Consider the following 22,122-nt stretch of genomic DNA (forward strand, 5'->3'; position numbering starts at 1 on the left):
TACCCGGTGGTTCTAACGGGTACGTTGCGTTCACCCAAATAGCCAACTTATTACTGATTTGGCTTGGCTCCCGTTGGATTTTTAAAAGGCGGCGGTAGTGCGCTTTAGACATTTCTTGAATTTCTTGTGAGCGTCTGTGCAATAAGGTGTAACCTTTCTCTATGGTGAAAACTTTACGAGGTGTTTCTGCGTTGTATGTTCGATTTAAGTGGTCTTCGCTGCCGTGGTTAGTTAGTTTGGCTGGTTAGTACATGTGCAAACGGTCTTTTGTGATGTTCTGGAGTTGTGGAAGGTCGTCGCCCCTATTGCAAGTACTTGCGTTGTCGCGACATCATTCGAACACTATACGATCAGAGCAGAAACAAGTGCTGTAACCTACCCCGGTTATTGTGTAGGCGTCAGCTCTCGAAGTATTGGTCAATGCACGGTGGGAGCCCGTTTTATCTGCGGATGCGTGCTTGCACCAACTCTGACGAAACTCTGATCATTCGGGACCTATGAAAGCAGTGCTGTGTTGTTTTTGTTCCCTGCTTAGTTCGCCTGTTTACATACTCGCCTGAATGTGTGCTATTGTGGTTTTTAAGTTTTCCCCCGTGGGTCTGTACCAGATACCTCGCATTCAGCTGCTTGTCACCTGTGGTCGTTTATAACTTTGCTGCAGAATTTTGTCCTTAAGTCGAATAAACTTTGGAAGGAAATCGTGAAGCTTTACTCCCGGAAAGCGCTTGTACGTCCATAGAATTTACAGTTCAAATGCAACACATATCCTCATTTAAATTTTAGAAGAATTTATAGTTTCCGTAAATTGAAATTGCAGATAAACAGAATTCAATAAATTGAAGATTTCTATATGCACACCAAATAAGTTCTGCAAAGTAAAACGGTTTGTTACATTAAAGTTCAATATATGGAGGTCTAATTGTACAAAATTGATTGATATAGGGGTTGATTGGATACAGGGTGTGCATATTCACACGCCTGGTTCCGTAGTCAGTTGTTACGTGCCGCTCTACTTGAGCAATAAACAAAGCAACAATGTTAATGTTTTCGAACTGTTAATGTTTTCGAACTTCGAGCACACCAAGAAGGTGATCTAAAACCTCCAGGCATATGGTGACTTTCTGTTCCAAAAGAAAAAAAAGTAATAGTAATAATGTGTACAGTGGCATAGCAGAGTAAACAAACAAAAAAGCTGTCTTTTTCAGACAATGCTACATTTTTTTTTCCTAATTACAGCAGCTGTGCAAGGTGTTCTAGACCACTTAGGATATTTGAAAATTCAGTGTGATGGGCCAGTCTGTTTCCCTTAGTGTTATAATGGCCTCATATTCTTGCGAAGTTAATCATATGACTCCTGTATCCTTACTACATTGAACTCCTGAAATGTTTTATTCCGGCCACTGCTCCTCATCCACCATGCTGCTTCTGCTTAATAGTTCTCAAGGCAACTATATTGCCCTCCTCTCCCTATTATTCAGGCAGAGAAACAGATCCACATGGCCATCACAAACTAATTTTCACTTGCACATGCCCTGACGTTCAAAACATTGCAGCTGAGCTGGAAGCTAGAATCAAGCTAGAAGCTAAAGGGAAGCTAGAATTAGCACTAGTGAAATGTGAAGGTTGTTAGCAAAAGTGCCCACAGTGTGTGAGGCCACAGTTTATGCGAAGATAAAAGTTTTGAGAAAAATTGTATAAATTTTGCAGTTGATATTGTTGTTTTATTAATGCTGCTCTTGCTTTAGTTATCCTTTTTTTTTAGTCACCATATGTGTTAAATGTCACAGCATTTGATATTATAGCATTGACATATATCAGTGGGGTGGGGGGTCCTCATCTGGATAGTTCATTTCTAATGCATACACTTTGCATGGCTTGTTCGCGTTGCCAACACCTACTGTATTACTTTGCTATTAAAACCTTCACATGTGTTTTTCACACATAAATAAAACAAGCAGTCTAAAAATGCTCCTTTGTCTCATGCAATATAGCGCTCCTCTCAACTAAAGCTGTATGTTCTCGAGACACAAGTTGACAGCTACATGTTAGCTGCAAAACCTCTTAAATTTGCAACAATATTGAATATATTGAGACAGAAAAGCTATCTTGGTGAACATAATGCTGCAGATGCTGACCAGCACATGAGTAGTGCTTCTTTTATTACAAACATTTAATCACATTGCAGAGAGTGTGTACCACTTAAATCACAATCATTTTATTCAGATATTTTTGTGTCATTTGCATGTGGAAGAAGCAGGAAATAGTAAGCTGACTTTGCCTTAAAGCAAACATATGCATGAGAGAGCGCTTAAAGCATTACTTGTTCAAACCGAGGCTTTGGTGTCTAGATTTCACGACGAAGAGAGTAAAATGTGAGGTCACACACGCTGTATTCTGAAACCATCTATGACTGGAAGCTTCATTCCACTGAGATGAGCGCAGTGCCACCCCTTGACTGAAGACGACGCTGTGTTTCACAGTAATTGACATGAAGTTTAATTAAAGCTAAGCAACCGCCTGTGTCAAGGAGTGGGGCTGCTGTGCATTTGAATCCAGGTGGAGGGTTGAGTGGAGAATACAGAAGTTAGTCACCTTTACCGATCCTTGAGCCTCTTAAGAGATTTCCTACAACATCTAAGCTCAGCCTTTCTGTTTTCTTACAGCATGGTTATTACAGGTGGTACAAAACATTCCATTGTACAGTTTCTATAATTCTTTGGGAAAACATACATCACCTCACTAAACAGGAATAGGCTCAATAGGTTCACTGGTATCATCTATAGTGTTTCCATCCAAGACCTATTGCTATTACAAGGCATTGCAGACATTCAGTGACGTAGCCAGAAATTCATTTCAGGGAAGGATTCTCCACTGGTCACTACCACTCCCCCATCACTTCTCTCTCTAGCACTACATAAATGTGTGGAGGGTTTTACATCACACCAAGACAAACTCTAGCACTCCCCGGACAGGAATGCTTTAGCAATGAGGATGCACATTTTTACATTGCCAAAACTTTGCTTAACTTCTGACAAAAGTTTTTCATTGCTAAGACTATGCCTAAAATTATGCTATCATCCTTGTGCTGTTTTTAAAAATGACTATATTACCATATTAAAAATAACATTTTGTTTACAAATTGATGTATTCATATAATGTATATTATGACCTTGTTGTTACATTACTTAGGAAAGTGAACTGTGCTAAAAACATGACAGCGCTCTGTCTTGTGTCTTCTTGTTTGCAGCCCAGACTTGTTGCAGCCCAAGTAACAGTGAAGGTCAGCGTTATTTTCTTACCAGATCTGCTAGTGAGTGGTTCAGCCATGGCTGTGTATGGAAGAGAGTGGGCACTATTTTGCAAGTCGCCTATTACTTAATTGCAGGCATTATGGGCATGCTTCCCTGACACCTGCCTATTCTAAAGACTGCAAAGCAGCAAGCACAGCACATGCTATGACAGGGTAGGTGAATCTCGGCTAAGGCAACTGGCCACAGCTATCTGGTGTTGAGCGATCGAGCAGTGATGAGACAATCCCCCTATGTTCCATAATTTTTCACTTCATTCTTGATGCCCTTAATGCGTGTCACCACCCTAGCCCCCTTACTGTATCATCCTCCCCACTCCCTGGAGCTCTCTGAAACTCTTTTCAGCTAATCACTGTCCCACTTTTCAACATTCACGGGGTTGTTGAATGACACAGCATTCTATAACATTCCTATATTTATGTTTCTGTGTGGACATCGAAGCCATTCACCTAGCTCCCATAGTTGTGGCGGCTTCTTAGCTTCCCTGGTCCAGCACCTCGTCCTTGATATAGATTGCCGCGCGCAAATCAGCATTCTGTAGGCCTTTCTTTCTTGTCCCGTTTTCTCTCCATTTTTTCATTCTTAGCAGTGTGTACAAACTAGCCTGAGAGCAAGCTCTTCTGAAGTTTATTAGCATAATGAAAGTCAGAGTCAATGGAAAGTAAAAGAAGAAAGAAGAAGGTGGGGGGAGTGTTTTTTATGAGTTTTCTAAACAAGCAAGTTGATATAAGTAAGTTGTATAATAGCAAGCACCAAGTATGAAAGAATAAAAAACACATTTGCACTTCTCGTCTGACGAAATTTACTGTGCTTTTACAGAAATGAAAATCATTGAAAAGGAAGTAAGTGTTTACGTTGAGATACGAGCACGTAATCTGTAAGCCTCGTAAGCTTATGTCAAGTAAAACAACATGAAATCCTGAGAGATTGAGCTTCTTAAGTACACGTGTTATAATAGGAACACCAACCTTCTTCAGTATGATAAAAGCACTGTAGATCAAGGTTCTCCACGTAATGGAAACATTGTTAAATCTGTTAAGATGTGAATGTGGGCAAGTTGGTAACAAAGTTCTAACTTGCTAAAGCACATTACTGTCCTCATCGAACTAATGACTATAGTTTCTTGTACATGTGTCTTGATCACATTCAGCACAACATTATGCATTTTTAGCTTTCTTTAATACATTCTGTAGCCCCTCAATGGATTCAAGATGCTAGAAACCTATGTTGAACTACAAAGTGCTTGCCATTAAAAAAGACAAGAAGTCAGTTCCTGTGTTAGAAATATTTATTAGTTAGAGAAAGGCTAAAATTTAGTATGAACATTAGCCATGTCTTGAAGTTTTCATCCTACTTATTTTACAGTTGAAGCTAGCTTGCTTCTCAGGTTACTTGTGCTTAGAATTAAAGCACAACAAACAGATGAATGGCTTGCCGGGGCGTTATTCACAGAAAGTGGTCACTTTTCTCACTCTCCCCATAGAGTTTGGGCTACTGCTGGTACTGTTGGCCGCATAGCAGCCAGTGCAGAGCCACTGAGTGTCGTGTGCCGATGTGCCAGTTTTTCTTAGCATGTGGACACTTCTCCCACGAGTTTCTTCGATGTTGTCTTGACGAGGGCCGAACAGTGAATGAGCCAGTTCATCTTGAAATTTTATAATTGGCGTAGAGTTTCCTTCAAGCATGCCACGAATGTTCCTTGCATTTATGATGACACATCCAACAAGCAACTCAACAGCTACTTTTCTGTACCACTTGAGTCCTTTTCTAAGGCAGTTGTGGTATAACGTCATTTGGTCACTATAGTCGACGCCCTTTTTTGCTGCATTGTAATCGAGACCGGCCTGATGTTTCATGATTGGTGCACCGTCCCTTGTTTTCTTCCCACTGTCCACCAAAGTTGCTTCATATTTGGCGACAGATGTGAGTATCAGAACAGGCCTCTTGTCCATCCACTTCAGTGCCTTCACTCCATTTTTGGACTGAAGTTCGGTAACACTGCCATTTGCAACCTTTACTTCAGTGAGATCTTTTGGCAGCCATTTCCTCACTGAGCGAACTGTGCCACGAATGAAAGTGTCTTCCTTTAGAAGGCGAAAAGTGAGCGGCAAGCTCATGTAGAAGTTGTCTACGGACAGCGGGCACACAACTTCCTTGTAATTTTGCAGGAGTTTCAAGCATACATCTTTGGCATGTCCGATGCCAATTGTTCAGTCACACTTTCCGGCATATACATCAACCTTTAGCCTGTAACCGTCTTTGGTACATGCCTTGAACAGCCTGACTCTGTAAGAACGAAAGTCTGCCACACCATGGCACTATTGTTTCATCTATCACAACCTCCTTTCCTGGCTCAAGCACAGTGGCAAAAATTTTGGTTCGATTTCTCTACCAGAGGATGGATCTTAAAGACATGATCCTGCAACTCTGCAACCAGTTAATTGTCCGCAAAATGCCGGAACCTCAAAAGTAGGGAGAAGGCGGTCACGGCTCATATTTTGATGAATGAGTTCAACACCATACAGGTTACTTTTTGCCCAGTAGTGACTCGGATAGGAAGATGGACGAGATTAATACAAATTGGTATTCCAACAAATGCTTTCGTTTGTTGGAGATTGGTTTCCATCTAATTTTTCAACTTTGATTTAGATTTGGGAGTAGGAAGACGGAGGAGACCAATACAAATCAGTATTCGAATAAATGCTTTAATTTCTTTGGCATTGGTTTCCGTCCAATTTTTCAAGCGTGATTTAGATTTAGGAGTAGTTGACTTCAACACTTGTGTGAACCTGTTTGTTTCATTGACCATCATTTGCCAAATGTCATCCGTAATAAACAGTGAACATAAAGATGGGGCATAACGGCTAGATGGCAACTGAATGATAGTGGGCGGCCTAGAGTACGTGTGGTGTCACACTAGGCGAAGTGGTTGTTGCCGGTGTCCATTTCTCTAGAGATGGGCTGAGAGAAATGAGAGCATTGTGTCCTGAATCATTCACCTCAGAATCATCAGTCAGGTCTGACTCTCCATTCGACATGCTGGCTGAGGTCTGTGATGGTTCGTAAACACTATCTTTGTCACTGATTTCACTGTCCACTGCTGAACATCTGACACTGAAGCACTTGACTCATCCGCTGGTGATCGCGAAGTTGCTGGTGCATTCTTCTGGCCCAAAACTAAGTTTATTTGTTTCCTCTGCATTGTGCTTTTTTTTTTCATCCGTAAGGGGCATGAGGATCTATCTATTAGACACGCTGAAAAGTTTGGGAGTAGCAAGAAAAATGCAGGTACTTATTCCAATGGCACGTATTTCAAAGACTGCTGCGAAAGTTTGCAAGAAACCCAACTGAGAAATGCGCCGCCACTCCACTCTCCGAAACAAACATGCCACCCCATGTCCAATGCAATAAAAATATATATTAGTTGCAATTTCAAACCTCAGATGGCAACACAAGAGCAAGAATTCTTGCGTGTGGGTCACTGGTGAGTCACGCCACACACAGCATAAAAACGTTTTCGTTGAGTGCATCGTGGATTGCCAGTGGGTCATAGCATTTAACATCAGACAAGTAGTCTACTGGCTATCTATAATCTCACACAACAAAAATCGTACCTCTGAGTTAAAGTGTCATAATGTTATCGCAGCAGCAAGCAGATGAATGCCCGTAACTTTGCTGCTGCATAGGAGCACAGGCTGTGCTGTGATGGCACTCAGAGTGACACGTGACTTAGATTCAAGGCAGCATCAGTTATTTGTTGAATCTGTTGCTGCAGTGAACTAATTAAAGTTTAGAGAAATAATGAAAAATACAACCCGAATGTCTGGGTGCTTTTGTTTTACTTCGCACTGTAGCAAGAGGGATGAATTTCCGTTTCGTCTCCTTTTCCCGACGTTTGCACGCGCGCAGAGAACGAAACTATATACGTCATTGTCTACATGTGTTCCAGCATTGCGATCATGAATGCTCTTTTATCCTCTCGCGTTTGCCTCAGTGCTGGGGCACTGACTTATACCGCTAATCACGTGTTCTCGTGTAGAGCGCGCACTATCGTCCGCTACAGGAAACGAGACAAGCGCAACAGCTCGCGCGACACCGTCACCGGAAGTGTGCCGGTGACGGTGAAACAAAGAAGACGGCAGGGTATACCCGCCGCGACCCCTCGGCTCCGGTATGGGGGAACGCAGTGAAGGAAATTTGCTTACACAGGCGAAACGGGGAATGTCGAGAGAGTGTTTATATAGGCGGCGACGCTCGCCTCCTGAAATCATGCGTTCGCGGCACTTCAATCATTCTCTATCTGCTGTTAATGAACCAATTTGAAAAATGCTTGCGGTAGAACACTTCTTAGAGGGCACGTAACAACTTTCAGTGTATAACCAAAATTTGTTATGTAGCCTGTGAGGGGCCCTTTAAAACAAACTCGGTAAAAATCGGGTGTACTGTGGGATGTTGTTACAGCTGCGTCGAGCTTCACAGCCCTCTACACAAGCATTGCTGTGAAGCCTGTGGCAGAAATAGAGTTTTATTCAATCAAATGACTGCATAGAGCGCGCTCTCGTGTTGTGCTACGTGAATTAAATCATTCGTTCCCTGCCTGCACAAACGTTTGCATCTCGAGTGGATTTCAAGCACACCGTATAATAACGTGCAGTTCCGTCGTGCTTCGCAGCACTATACACAAGCACTGCCGTAAAGCTAGTGGCAAAAGTACGATGTCATGAAACCAGATCAATGCATATACCTCGCTATTTTGGGGCGCTGCGTGAATGGAAACATTGCTTGCCTGCCTGCACAAACGTTTGCATCTCGAGTTAATATCAAACAAATCATATAATATGTGCAGTTTCGTCGAGCGCTTCACCGCACTGCATGCAAGCATTGCCGTAAAGCCTGTAGTATAAATAGGGTTTCATGAAGTCAAATTAATGCGCAAACCTCGCACTTGTGGTGTACAAGGTAAACAAAGAATTCGTTGCCATGTCTCCGCAGTAGTTGGTCACGTTGATTTGTGTGAGCATATTGGTTCATGTGCCCCATCTACCTCTGTGATGAGAAAATAAGCAAGAATATCAGCTGCTATGTGTCGATGCATATGCTTTTTATTACAAGGTGTAGGAGCAGTACATCTTACTGCATGAGTAAACCACTCATGGAAACAGTACGTTCCTTGAACATTGTAGCTATTTAATAGCCTAGGAAGCGCGCTATATTGGAAGTTGCAATTTTTTTTTCTGTTCGCAAAATTCAATAACTCGATGCTTTTTCTAAAAGCAAAAAATTATAAATTTCGCAATGATACGTATGCTGCGTCAGTAAGTTAAGTAGGCAGCACATAATTAGGCTAAACCAGAGGAATATCCGCAGGTATTTATACAAATGTACAAAGTATTTAAAAAAAAATGTTTTCTCAAATGTTTTCAGTGTGGAGTAAGGAGTTGCATGTGCGTCCAGCGCTGATTTCCAGCGCTTAATTTTTGTTGAACCTTGATGTAACAAAGACGTAACACTCAGCACTCTATTTTGTTACATCAATTTTTTTTTTACAATGGAACACTGCATTCTACTATACGTGCCGCTCATGCGCCCCAAAATTTTGGCCCCTCTAAGGAAGTCACTGTTCTCTAAGTTTCGCCCGAAACTTAGATATCGCTACTTCCAATTGACACTCGTGAAACCAGCAGCCACGTTGGCTTGCCGCCTTTACACCGGCCGCAAATTACTTTTAAAAAATGTGGCACGCGCGGGCCGTGTATATGCACTCTGCTGCGCGCGGACAGCCATATGCACGGGCACGGCCAGGCAAGAGACGTCGCGCGCTCTCTGACCCTAGCGCGCACTTGATCACGGGACGTGGACAGCGCGCATAAAGCTGCCATCCTTCTCGGCTCACAATCGCACCCTTTCATTCGCAATTAACCCCAACATGTGGGATGCAACGGAGCACTATAATTTTTGTCACACTTGGACTTTAAACCAAACATCAGGGCGATGGCGAAAATTCGCTTAGGGTGTCCAAACATTTCTATCGCAATAATACACTATGGAGAAAGGTATTATGTAAATTATCTGTGGATGGGTCGAAACCCCCTAATTTCCCAAACACGCACCCATCCACTGGCACGCTGCACACATGGATCCCGCGCGGCATGCTGCATCATTAAGGCGTATCGTTCTTCGCTAGCTCTATGATCATTTATGCAGTAGTCACTTGGCGAGAAGCTTAATTTCCAACCTATGCGCAAGTGTCGTAGCTGAATTTCGAAAGTACACGGACCATATATATGTTGGAAAAATAATCGGAACTCACTATTTAGACTCGCCAAAATTATAATTAGCTGCTCACTTGAACTCATAAGAATATACTACTCAGCCGAGCTCACTCAGGCTCAAACTCGCCAAAATACTGCTCAGCTGGGCTCACTCAGACTCATGGGATGATCTCAGGGAGTTGACTCATCAGTGAGTTTGCCAGCGTATGATGTGTGCTGAACCACAAACCTGGCTTTCTTGAATAAAAACAGTTGGTCGCTGCAGCATATGGATGCACATAAGTGTAATTCAGAGAGCGCGGCATTGTAAAGGCTGCCACAGTTACCATGCCATGCTGCAGCTCATTTCAATCATGTCAAATGCAATACCCCTGCCAGCTTTTAGTCAGTCGATCAAATGTGATTGCTATTTATCTCATCACAACACCTCATTTTCCTGCCTAAGGCTTTGGGTGAATTTTCCTTGGCATCCATTTTGTTACTCTAACAGATTACCAGTTATCTGTTGCCTATACGAAATTTGAAGTTGTGCACATGTCATGTGGACTCCATGCCAAACTCGTAGTACTGCATGCGTTTTTGCAGTTAGGTCTAGAGTTACAGAATCGCATGTGGGAGTTACTTTAGTTAGCAGCTGTAGCTTTGGAACAAACACGTGCATGAGAGTGTGCTTAAGTGTTACCTGTCAAGACTGGGAGCACCAAGGCAACTTGTGCAGTAAAGGCATGGGCAGTACGAGCCCACAGATTTTGCTAAGTGTGGCTGAGGTGATGCGTCTAGATTTCACTATGAAGAGAGCCAAATAAAAGGTTGCCTATCCATCATACCTATTCTGGAGTCTTTTCTTGAGCTTTTCTAAAACATTAAGCTCAGCGTGTACACTTTATCACAGCATAATTATTACATGTGATATAAAACATTGTATTGTGCAGTTTCTCCAACTCTTCGTGAAGGCATCTATCCATACATTAAACAGGAATAGGCTCAATGTTGACATATCTCCACAGTAGGATCTCCAGGACCTCGTACTGTCACAATGCATCACAGACATTATTTAAGTGAACTCCAGAAGTGAAGCTCTTCGTTAACATTGGCTAAAATTGTATTTTTATATAGCAAAGTGATCATGCATAAATCTGTAAGTCATGACAGAACACTTCGTTTCTCACGGACTTTAGTTTACAATTGTTTTCAAGATCAGGAAAATTGTGCAGTGTGCTAGTTGGTTCAACATACTTAACACTGTTGTGCGGAGTGACGAAGGGACAGGACTTGAGCGAGAAAACAATAGACACCTGAGCACAAACTATCAACTGGTGATTATCACAAGGCAATGATTCTGCTGAAAAGTAGGAACCAAAGGAAAAGACAAGTCGTGGAAGCATACAACCTCAAGGTGGACCCACAGGGCTCATGTGTCAGTCCGCCGTCTATTTCACTCAGCAATAAAGAGATTAGCATAATCACTGACAATAGAGGGTGTAGGTAGACCGGGAAGAGGACTCCTGTGCATGCGTGTAGGCTTTATGTATGCTTCACTTGCAGAAAAATAAACCAGTTCATAGTTTGCGCTCAGGTGTCATGTGTTGTTTTCTCGCTCAAATCCTGACCCTTCATCGCTCTGCGCAACAGTGTTAAGTTTTCAGGTTGTTCACTATGTGATGTAGGAAGGGTAAAATTGATGGGAAATCCCAATATTCTCGGGCATATCGCGAAAAATATGGCCCAAGTCAAGTGTCATTTTAGGCTTCACTGTCCCCTTATATAGGGCAAATAGTAATAGTTTGAATTCTGTGGACGCTGGTTGCTTTTTCTGACTTAACCTAGGCAGTGCTCAGCTCTCAGTTGAAAGGAACAGGTAAACAGGAGGACTTGCCACATAAGCAGAAGGTAGCACTCCAGACTTAAGCTTAATATACTGCGTGCTTCCACAGCCCTCGGGGGCTAGTCTGTAAGTGTTGACTAAGTGGACTGTCCATTCCAGTACACGCTGAATGAATAGAGCACGAGAGCCCATGGTGATGATTGCCACTTGCTCTACCAGCTTATAGCTCTACCTAATCAATGTGTGCTGAAACAGTCCACTTAGTGGATCCTTACAGAATCCTTCCCTAGACTGATGTTTATGTTGGTAGGTTGCAAGTATTGCACTTTCTTTCCTTTGATGTAGGCAGTTCCCATATGGATGCAATTTAACATATTGTATTCATATTGCCTTTGGTCTATACATATCTAATTCATGCTTATAACCAGGCCTACAAGCTCTTGTCCTGCATATTTATATAGCCTTCTTATTGGAGAATGGAGTCATTTTCCATTATACCCTCAAGCACTTGAAGTAAACACTGCAATAACCCCAAGGGAGGGGGGACAGTAACGCAAAAACCTTACTGGGCTTGTGGTGCTGCTGAAGGATGCACACATACCATTTATGCTAAAATTCCCAGCAGACATTCCAAAGTTTGTACGAGTTCGACTTTAGCTGGCTAAACTGAATGATTCATATTGAAGGCAATTCTTGCAACATTTGGTCAAACTGAATGAAACTGAACAGCACAATTAGCTGTATTCATCTACCATTTATACGACTGCTGCCCCGAGCATTTTGCCTGTTACTTTGCCTTTCGTTTCTGTACTATCAAGTTCAAGTACACATGTACTTTATCACTGTACAAGTAGAATGGCTTCAAGGCTTTTCCTGGGCATTCAACAGTCACTATTTATTCCTATAAACCTTCCTGCATGTGAAGGCAAAAGAAACTTATTAATTCATGCTGGAAGTATAAAAAGACAGGTATTTGCACAGAAAATGTTTATTTTGAGCACCGAGGTTCTTGCTGATGTAGATATGGTGCTGGCTCCCTCCTTGCCCGAAGCATGTGCTTGCTGTACACAGCACCAGATGATGGCTTCCTAGGTCAAAAGATCAAAGTGAAATAAGAGGCATTTTGTTTTAGCCCCGGAAAGAAAAAGCAGGATTGAGACATTAACATGTATAAAAAATACTTGCCTAAAGAAAAATTAATACACAAGCAAATTCACTAAAGAGGTTCACTTTCAAGAGCGAAAGTATGGTTACGATGAAAATTACAAGGAAGCTTCACTGCTCATTGAGGTTTCGGTTCAGTAGTTGTTGAGCCACGAGGGTTAGCATGCTACATCTTGCATATTAATTTTGTAGAACAATATTGCACTTTGAACAATGTAGTGCCTATTTAAATGAACTGACAAGGAACGCTGAAACTCCAGGCTAGTTTGGTCTGCACAAGATATGATACAGACACTGTACTGCATTCATTTAGTGTTTTTATCACTGATCTCGTGCACAAAGGTCATTCACACCTATCCTACATGAAACGCAGTTACTTCTTTGAAGCTTCATCTAGTCCTTGAATTTGCTGCATGCTTATGTCTAAGGGAGTTCGTTTGGTTCCTGTTAATGTAGTACATCTAAGCAACTGTTATCAAATGCCCATAGTGTTCCCTTGCATGTACGAAACATTTTTGGCCCTTTCAATGCACAATACTCATTACATTTGACACTTGGGACTCGTGCAAGGCGTCATTTAGTATTATATGCTTGTCCACATCTGATAATACTTTCATAGCTGGGTCATTCCCATGCCAAATGCCTTGGTTATTACTGTGACCATCTCACACTTTTCCTTTAGAATCTTCTTGTCCACTTTTAAGGAAGCACCCCACGACACAATGTCTCCATCCTAGTGGTGCTATGGAGTTAACTTATGTGCTAGTTGTAGCAGATGACGTCAACTGAAAGCCACTGAAGATAAAACTCTCTGCGACAATTCCTTTTACACAAAAAATGCAAACAATACAGAATACTCAAAATGTAGTTATCTGGCAAGACTGGCTGCATCCATCATCTTTGTTTGGCGCAATTCTGAGGTGGCTCCATGTTACAAGACGCTTGGCGATTATTGCCATGTGACTGTTTGGGACTCTATAAAACACAAGAATTGCCTTACTCCGGCCTTTCTCTTTGTGCAGCGGCCAAGGTTATTATTCATCCAATCGCACAGTGTCCTGTTCGTGTGTCCATAGACTAAATTCTTCACCACATTGTTTTTGCGGTATTTCGTGAGTGACCCATGAACTCATCTTGGGGTGGGACTTCTTATCTTTGGCGTTTGCTTCTATCTCTTGTCGTCAGCACCTCACACAACTGGATGATGCCACTGGCAATTCTCTTCCTAACCACGAAGAATGCATTCGTCTCGTCACCTCTTCCGATTACGTTCTTTGGCCACCTAGAGAAAAGATTATAGGTGTCAACTCCTGTAACATTGTGGATGGCGGTGTATTCATTCCACCCTATGACCATACCCTATCTCGAGCAATTCTGATTACCCCTGGCCTTATTCGCTTCTCTGAGGGGTCTGCATTGCTTACTGCAATAAACCAAATCGAACCCCAACTGTTGCTTCGTGGATCAACTGTCACTTGAGCTGTTGACACTCATGTCGTTGCAATTGTCACGAAGACAGCTCAGTGTGTTCTTGCGTCTGTTACCGTGCGCTGAACAAAATCGTGCGCAAAGATGTTCACCCCGTGTCACGGATGGATGATGCACTAGATTCACTCCACGGTGCTGAGTATTTTTATAGCCTTGACTTTAGACCAGGCTACTCGCAAATACCGATGTCCAAATCCGACAAAGCAAAAACGACATTTGCTACCCCTGATGGGCTCTACGAGTTCAGTGCGATGCCTTTTGGACTCTGCAATGTGCCTGCCACATTCGAACGCATGATCGATAAGTCTTGTGTGGCTTGAAATGGAAAACCTGTCTGTGCTATCTCGACGACATTGTGTTTTCAACCATGTTCTCACAACATTTGCAACAGCTTGATGAAGTCCTTGCCTGTCTTGCAAATGCTGGTTTGCAGCTCAACACACGCACACGCGCGTGCGCGCGCGCGCACACACACACACACACACACACACACACACAAATGCAGTTTGGCCAGCAAGGCCATCAAAGTTCTGGGGCACATAGTCTGCAAAGAAGGTATTCGTCCGGACCCCGAGAAGCTTACTGCCATCCTCGAATTTTGTGTCCACTGCGTCAAAAAGACATGCACAGTTTTCTTGGACTTGCTTCTTCCGGCACTTCATATGCAACTTCGCTACACTTACGTCTCCGCTCCATCAACTCCTCCCCAGTAATGCACCCTTTGTTTCGTCCGACGAATGTGAACATGCTTTCCTGCTTTTGCAACATGCCTTGACGTCAGACCCAGTACTGCGCCACTTTGATCCAACCGCGCCCACCATCTTTCACACCGACGCTAGCAGTCAGTCTCGATGCCATTCTACTACAATGCGACAACACATTCCGCGAACGAGTAATTGCTTAGGCTAGTCGTGCACTAACCAGTGCAGAAAATTACTACACCATAACCAAGCAGGAGTGCTTTGCTGTTGGGCCGTGCTAAAATTTCACCCATGTCTTCATGGCCGCCATTTCACAGTTGTTACCGACCATAACGCACTGTGCTGGCTTTCATCGCTAAAGAATTTATCAGGTCACCTGGGTTGCTGTGTGCTTCACCTACAGGAGTACGATTTCAATGTCACCTACAGGGCTGCAAAGAAGCATCAAGACACCAATGCTCTCTCTTGCTACCCTCTGCCGAATCATGACGATTCACCATAACCTCTCCGCGATTGTGTACGTCCTGAGTCCTCTTCATCGGCTTAACCCATTGTAGCCCTCGAATGGCTAAGACACAACAGCCCATCTGTCCTTGTGTCCCACTAACGCATCGACCCATACTGCTGAACTATTCTCCAACGCATGGAAGATTCTTCGTCACCTCCAAACGCCTGACTTCGTCGACAACTTAATCAATTCAAGCTGCACAATGGGGTTTTACATCGCAACATTTATCACATCGATGGCAACAAATGGGTCCCGGTCATACCATGTTCTCTGCAATGTGAGGTGCTTGAAGCCTTTCACGATCATGCGATGACTGGTCCTCTAGGCTACCACAAGACTTACAACAGAATATGAAGTTGCTGCTCCTGGCCTGGCCCATCTTCAGCCGTTGCGAAGTATGCTGCACCCTGCGTTCATTGTCAAAGCAAGCCCAACAGCTCCTTCTGGCTCTTTACAACCTCTGCCTTGTCCCGCTTCGCCTTTTGAAGTAGTTGGAATAGACTTGTACGGTCCTCTTCCCATGATCTCACATGGAAATCGTTGGATTGCAACGGCCATAGACCATCCAACACGCTATGCGGAGACAGCATCTCTACCATCCTGGACTGCTGCTGAAGTCGCCGATTTCTTCCTACACAACATTATCTTACACCGCAGCGCTCCGCGCGTTCTCCTCAGTGACCGCAGCAGTCTTTCTCTCTTCTATCCTTACCGAAGTTCTGTGCGCCTCTAACACAATTCGCAAGACGACTTCCAGTTACCATCCGCAGACCAACAGCTTGATGATTGCGATGTACAGTCACGTGCAATATGAATTGCAACACCGGTGCCCGTGGTCGAAGGGGTTCCAAGGCTGTACGGCTGTGCAGACACATGGTAAGTTCCAGACCGAAACACAGCTTCAATTAGTGGTGTCTATTAAACTGCTATTTCGAATGTCAGAGCTGCTGCGCAGCCGTGGAGCCCCTTCAACAACGAACAAGAGTGTTGCAAGTCATATTGCATGCGACTGTACATCTACCCTGGCCACACGAACGGGGATGCAATCCTGTCGTTCATGACATTCGCCTATAACATGGCTACGCAACGTACCACTGGCTGTTCACCAAGTTTCATTCTTGATGTATCATTCCTTTTGACTCCTGTAGCCCCTTCAGTTCCTTTCTTGGAACAGTTTGTGTCTCGCCTCGCAGAGTGCAGACGCCTCGCCCCGCTTAACACCGACGTCTCCCAGGACGCTCGCAAGTTTCGTTACGACTCGACCCACTGTGCTGTAACTTTTTCTCCTGGTGACAAAGTTCTTTGGACTCGTCGGGCAGCGAGCACAACCTGTGACACCCATGTGGTCACAGTGACGAGAGGCGGCCTGCGCAGCTGGCCGGTTGGGGTCATCAGGTTGTCGCCGGCCATCCACTGATTATATTGTTCACAGACACGGTCTTTAACAGGCTTGTTGAGCACGACGTCCAGTGGCTGAAGTGTTGACGTCATGCCTCCCGGAATGACGGCGAGTTATGTCCTCCCGTCGCGGAGTGCCAGCTTCAATCCTGCGGTCAAGTGCCCGCGAAAGGCATCCAAGACGAGCATGCTCGGACACCGCAAGAGTGCCCCTGGTTGCCGATTCCAGACGGTCTTAATCCAATTGAGCATGAGGGCCTCGTCCATATAGCCCTTTTCATTCACGCGAACGACATCCTGTGGGAAAGCCTCTTTCGGCAGCATCTTCCCCTTGAATATTATGTGTGGGGGCAGCTTTCTGCCATCTGCAGTACACGTGAGCATCACCGTGAATGCTCGTTCCCCGTAGAAAGAAGCTCGACTTCTTTTGTGCCGCGTTCGCACACTGTGGTGAGCGACGGCATGTCGAACCACACCGGCATTTCATCAGCGTTGCCGATCTGTACCAACATGTAGCCATGCTGCTGCCGGAGACGGATAACATAGCGCTGGAATTCGACCAACTTGTCCTCGTATGCCTCTGGCTGCTTCTGCCAGATTGATTTGCGCTGTCGAAGTGCGAATCCCTTGCGTTGCATGAAGCGACGAACCCAATAAATGGAGCCCTTGAATGCAACCCCTTGGGCAGTCCGGAGTCCGGAGTCCCCTTGGGCAGCCCTTGGGCAGTCCGGATTCTCGGGCGATCTCAATAGCTTTGATGCAGATGAGTTCTGCTGCGACTGGCAAAGATCTGGCACGATGCTCGCGGACAAAATCCGCCACCCTGTCTTTGAGCTCCGGGTGCACTGCGCCATAGAATAAAGAACTTCGTCAGAATAAAGAACCGCGCAGCGCCCGCGAGTTGGGCCGCGTCGGTCACCAAGGGGGCGATAACAATGTGGATGCCGAAAGGTCTGCGCTCCTACATGCTGCCAGACGACTATTCATGCTGTGCCAAGGGCCGGTATGTAAGTCAAGGGGTGAACTTTTAGTAATATTTTTGGGAAAAAACCTCAACCTATATTCCGGACTATACGGTACTCGCACTGCTGGAGACATATGCCATGGTCGAGAACCTACGGCTTCCCGACTACTCGGGTGCCACCACCTGTGCCACACGCAGTTGCACTGCGGCACCCTGCCTAGATGGAGTCCATAAGCCAGGAAAGCCACGCACGGCAATCTATGTCCGCAGCACCCTGGCGCGTGCTCTTCTACCTGTTGCTGACATCGCCGGTGGCCCCTTGGAGTCATGCGCCGTTGTGGTACGCCTTGGCAGCCAGGACACGGCTGTGGCGAGCATCTGCATCCGTCCAGGAAAGCCGTGGGATCCCTCCAGCCTTATCCAGCTGGCTGTTCGCCTTAATGGGCATGCAGTCCTGTGCAGTGACTTCAACGCACACCACACGGATTGGGGAAGCCGCAGCTGCACCCGCTGAGGCAAAGGCCTCACAGATGCCATCAGCTGAGCTGGCCTGCTGACCTTGGAACACCAGGGAGCCCACCTACGTCTACCGCAGAGCTCGCACGGCCATTGACCTCTCCCTCAACACTGAGCAGTGCTCCTACTCCTGGGCCACAACTTCGGACAAATGGGGGTCTGACCACTTCCCTATTGTGATCAGCCCCAGGTCTGGGAGAAGGCCTAGGTCAAGAACTTACGTCACAGACTGGTCCCTGTTCCGGAAGCACTGCAGCAAGTTGGACGATGGCCGTGACTTCCTGAGCGCCATCGTGGATTGTGCTCAGGCTGCCACCGTTCAGTGCTCTACCCAACCAGATACCCCCGCTCCGGACCTCCACCTGCTCAACATTCGTGCCTCCAGGCGCCATATGGAGCGTGGAGCAATCCGGACGGGCAAGGCAGAGCATTGGACCGAGTACAGACGTGCAGATGCCCGCTGCAGACGCCAAGCCCGGCGCAGGAGGAGCCTCTGCTCTGCCATCGAGGGCAGGTCCAGGGGACCCCTGGCTTGGAGACTGCTCAAATCCCTCACCAGCAGGAGAGGAAGCCTACAACCTGTCCTCGCCGTGGCCATCACGCTGAGCATCAGCGAAGAGGCCCTTGCGGAGCTCCTCGCCAACCAGTTTGCGCTGGCTGTACCACGCACTGCAGCCATCCTGAAGGTAGGGCAGCCTTCCGTCAGCCTGCCTAGCTGCCTGCACAACCACCACACAGGGTCTTCGCTTCTGTAAATGGCCTGTCATCCAGTCTTGGGAGCCTGGCCTCACAGTTCATTGGCCCAGAAAGCAGTCCGAGCGCTTTTTCGCTGCCTGAGGGCAACAGACTTGAGTGCCCGACTATAGACATCCTACACTTAAGTTCTCTCTCTTCCTCTTTCACTCCCCATTCCCCTCCCCACGTGTAGGGTAGCAAACTGGACTCAGCCTGGTTAACCTCCCTGCCTTTCCGTCTTCCCTTCTCTCTCACCACCCAGGGTGGCCATCGAGCCAGGTTATGGCTATCTACCAGGACCCGCTGACGCTGCACGAGCTCCAAGCATCGCAGTGCACCAGGAGCCCAGTGCACCAGGAACCCAAATGCTTCGCAACCTGGCCGCCAGCGAGCAGCTGCACCTGCTTGACTGCTTGAACATCTGGCAGTCAGGGCAGGTGCCTGAGTCATGGCGCACAGCCTACGTGGCCCCCATCCTGAAGGCCGGCTGAAAAACGTGAGCTCCTATCGGCCAGTCTCACTCACCTCTGCTGCTTGCAAGCTGATGGAGGCCATTGCTTTCTGGCCGATGAGCAGATAGGCTTCCGGCGGAGCTGATGCAGTGCGGACTCCATCGTGGAAGAGGCCAAGGCCTGCGGTGACGCCGTGCTCCTGGTGCTTATCGGCATGAAGGGGGCCTTTGACGGCCTGCCCTATCCAGTCGTTCAGCAGGCCCTGGACCTATTTGGTAGAGGGCGTCCCACAAGGATCAGTGGTGAGCCCTTTCCTGTTCAACCTGGCCCGACTGCCTGCTGTCCTGCAGACTGACCCCCACAACCACGTGAATACCTCCATCAACGCGGACCACATCGCCCTATGTGTGCGAAATCCACCACACAGCCGCAGCAGTGCGCGCTCGGCTCTGCAAAGAGCCCTCGACACTGCCGCTGCTTACCTGATCTGCATTGGCCTTGCCATCTCGGCAAGGAAGACGGAGGCCATGCTGCTCCACCCAAGAGCAACCGCCCGCTGCACAGCTGCAACTGGAAGGCGACCTTGAAGCCCGGCAGTGACGTACCCGGGGCTACACGTTCATCACCGGCTGACCTGGCTGCCTGCTGTCAAGACCCTGCATGTCCAGGTCCTCCGGGTCCACAAGGCAGTCTCCCAGCTTGTTGCCCGAGGACAGAGCTGCACCACTAGGTGGGCTCTGCGGCTGTACCATGCAGTAGCCACCTCACGCCTGCGGTACGTCCTCCCACTCGTGGCACTACCACGTGCCCGTCTCAAGAAGCTGGAGCTGCTGCATAGGGCCGAGATTAGGTTCTGCCTGGGCGCTCCCTGCAGCTCTGAAATCGCTGCAACCTTGGCCGAGGCAGGAGCATGGTCCCCATCACTCCTGTCACAGCCCACATTCTACAATCAGCCACAGCTGTGCACATCGCTGAATGACACTGCGTTCAGGAATATCGGTCACATACCGACCGCACACACAACCCCCATCACATCTGCACTGAGCATTACGCTGCGGAGAAAGCTTATCAGTGAATGGCTACTGACAGCGCAGCGAAATTTTGGTTCTAAAGCAATTTTTCCCGACCGTGCAATGAGGCCGCAATGCGAGACCGCAACGAGGCCGCAATTTGGTGACTTTATTCACTACCGCCCTTAGCCGGCAGATCTGAACCATGCATCAGGAATGTGCATTTCCATTGGGGAACAATAGAAACTCTTATTTAGGCTAAACAAGCGCGCGTACGTACGTACTTACATGCCGCACTCGGGACATCTGCCATTCAAATATTCTGCCATGTAGTAGCACCGTAACCAAGTAATGTTACTGTTACGTGCTTCTGACAAAGACTCTAAATAACTCTGAAGGAGCGCAGTTCCGTGTAATATACGTTCTCTGCATTAGGACACTGTAGCACTGGCTGGCCGGTGTGGCGGTCCCTGCAATGCATCACAAAAGCTCGTGAGGAACCTGGCTAAAGTATCATCACAGAACACCTATATATGGCATCATGCAGTCGAAAGATTAGCTACGCGTAGTAGATGCACATCAAACGCAAAGACGAAGTATACTTACGAGAAGCAAAAGCCCGAAAAATAAGCGATCCACCGCTTCGTGCACTCCGAGCCTGCCATATGCCATATTATGCCGCCAAAAAGGCCGAATTTGACATCACGGACGTAAAAAAACAAAAACCGGATGTGGCGTCCCGGACGTGACGTTTGGGTGAACCTAACGCTTGCGCTGCGTTCAATGGGTGAACGCAGACACTTTCTTTTTTACGTGCTGCTACTCTACTGGAGTGGAAAGAGCACCCATCAATGGATAAATGGATGGATGTTATGAGCGTCTGCTTTGGAACGGCGCGGTGGGTTGCACTCTAAGAACAGTTTACACCCTTTGGCTTGCCCCTTCTGCCACACAAAAATAATCGTCATCTGCCTTGATGCGTTTCCTTTCTTTATCGCTGCGAGCCCGGAACTTTCCAGTAACGAACGGCACGCGCGTTATCAGCATAGAACAGTTTACACCGTTTGGAGTGCCTCTTCTGATAACGCGCGTGCCGTTCGTCACTGGAAAGTTCCGGGCTTGCAGCGATAAAGAAAGGAAACGCATCAAGGCAGATGACGATTATTTTTGTGTGGCAGAAGGGGCAAGCCAAAGGGTGTAAACTGTTCTTAGAGTGTGCGCCAACAAGCTCTTACACTCTAAGAACAGTTTACACTCTTTGGAGTGCCCCTTGTGCCACACAACGATAATCGTCATCTGCCTTGATGCGTTTCCTTACGAACGGCACGCGTGTTATCAGTATGATAGCATTGCCGACAGGAAATTCTATCATGCTGATAATGCGCATGCCGTTCGTTACTGGAAAGTACCAGGCTCGCAGCGTTAAAGAAAGGAAACGCATCAAGGCAGATGACGATTATCGTTGTGTGGCACAAGGGGCACGCCAAAGGGTGTAAACTGTTCTTAGAGTGTACATACTACACTCTTAAAACGGTTGCACCCTTTGGGGTGTACATTTGTCCCACAACAATAATCGTCATCTGCCCTGCTTGCGTTTCCTTTCCTGAAAACTCGGCGCTCGCTACTTTCCTGTCGAGAATGCTGCGTCACACTGATAAGGCGCATGCCGTTCGTGACTGGAAAGTACCGGGCTCGCAGCGTTAAAGAAAGGAAACGCGGGCAGCATGGAGGACGATTATTGTTGTGGGACACGATACGCCCCAAAGGGTGTAAATTTTTCT

The 22,122-nt window shown here is 46.4% G+C and overlaps 2 long non-coding RNA genes across 2 annotated transcripts; one reads left to right on the forward strand and one right to left on the reverse strand.

Moving 5' to 3' along the window:
• The first annotated feature begins 31 nt into the window (after positions 1-31).
• LOC139054824 (uncharacterized) lies at positions 32-19,394 on the forward strand. Its single transcript, XR_011511533.1, has 3 exons — positions 32-243; positions 3,248-3,280; positions 19,142-19,394. It is a non-coding gene; the product is annotated as an uncharacterized lncRNA (long non-coding RNA).
• Positions 12,346-21,073, reverse strand: LOC139054823 (uncharacterized). The gene is made up of 4 exons (XR_011511532.1): positions 20,948-21,073; positions 19,814-20,811; positions 19,405-19,682; positions 12,346-12,493 (listed from the first exon to the last, which is right to left on the reverse strand). It is a non-coding gene; the product is annotated as an uncharacterized lncRNA (long non-coding RNA).
• Positions 21,074-22,122: the final 1,049 nt, after the last annotated feature.

This window comes from Dermacentor albipictus, chromosome 1 (assembly GCF_038994185.2).
Source record: "Dermacentor albipictus isolate Rhodes 1998 colony chromosome 1, USDA_Dalb.pri_finalv2, whole genome shotgun sequence".
In the NCBI taxonomy this organism is placed as follows: domain Eukaryota; kingdom Metazoa; phylum Arthropoda; class Arachnida; order Ixodida; family Ixodidae; genus Dermacentor; species Dermacentor albipictus.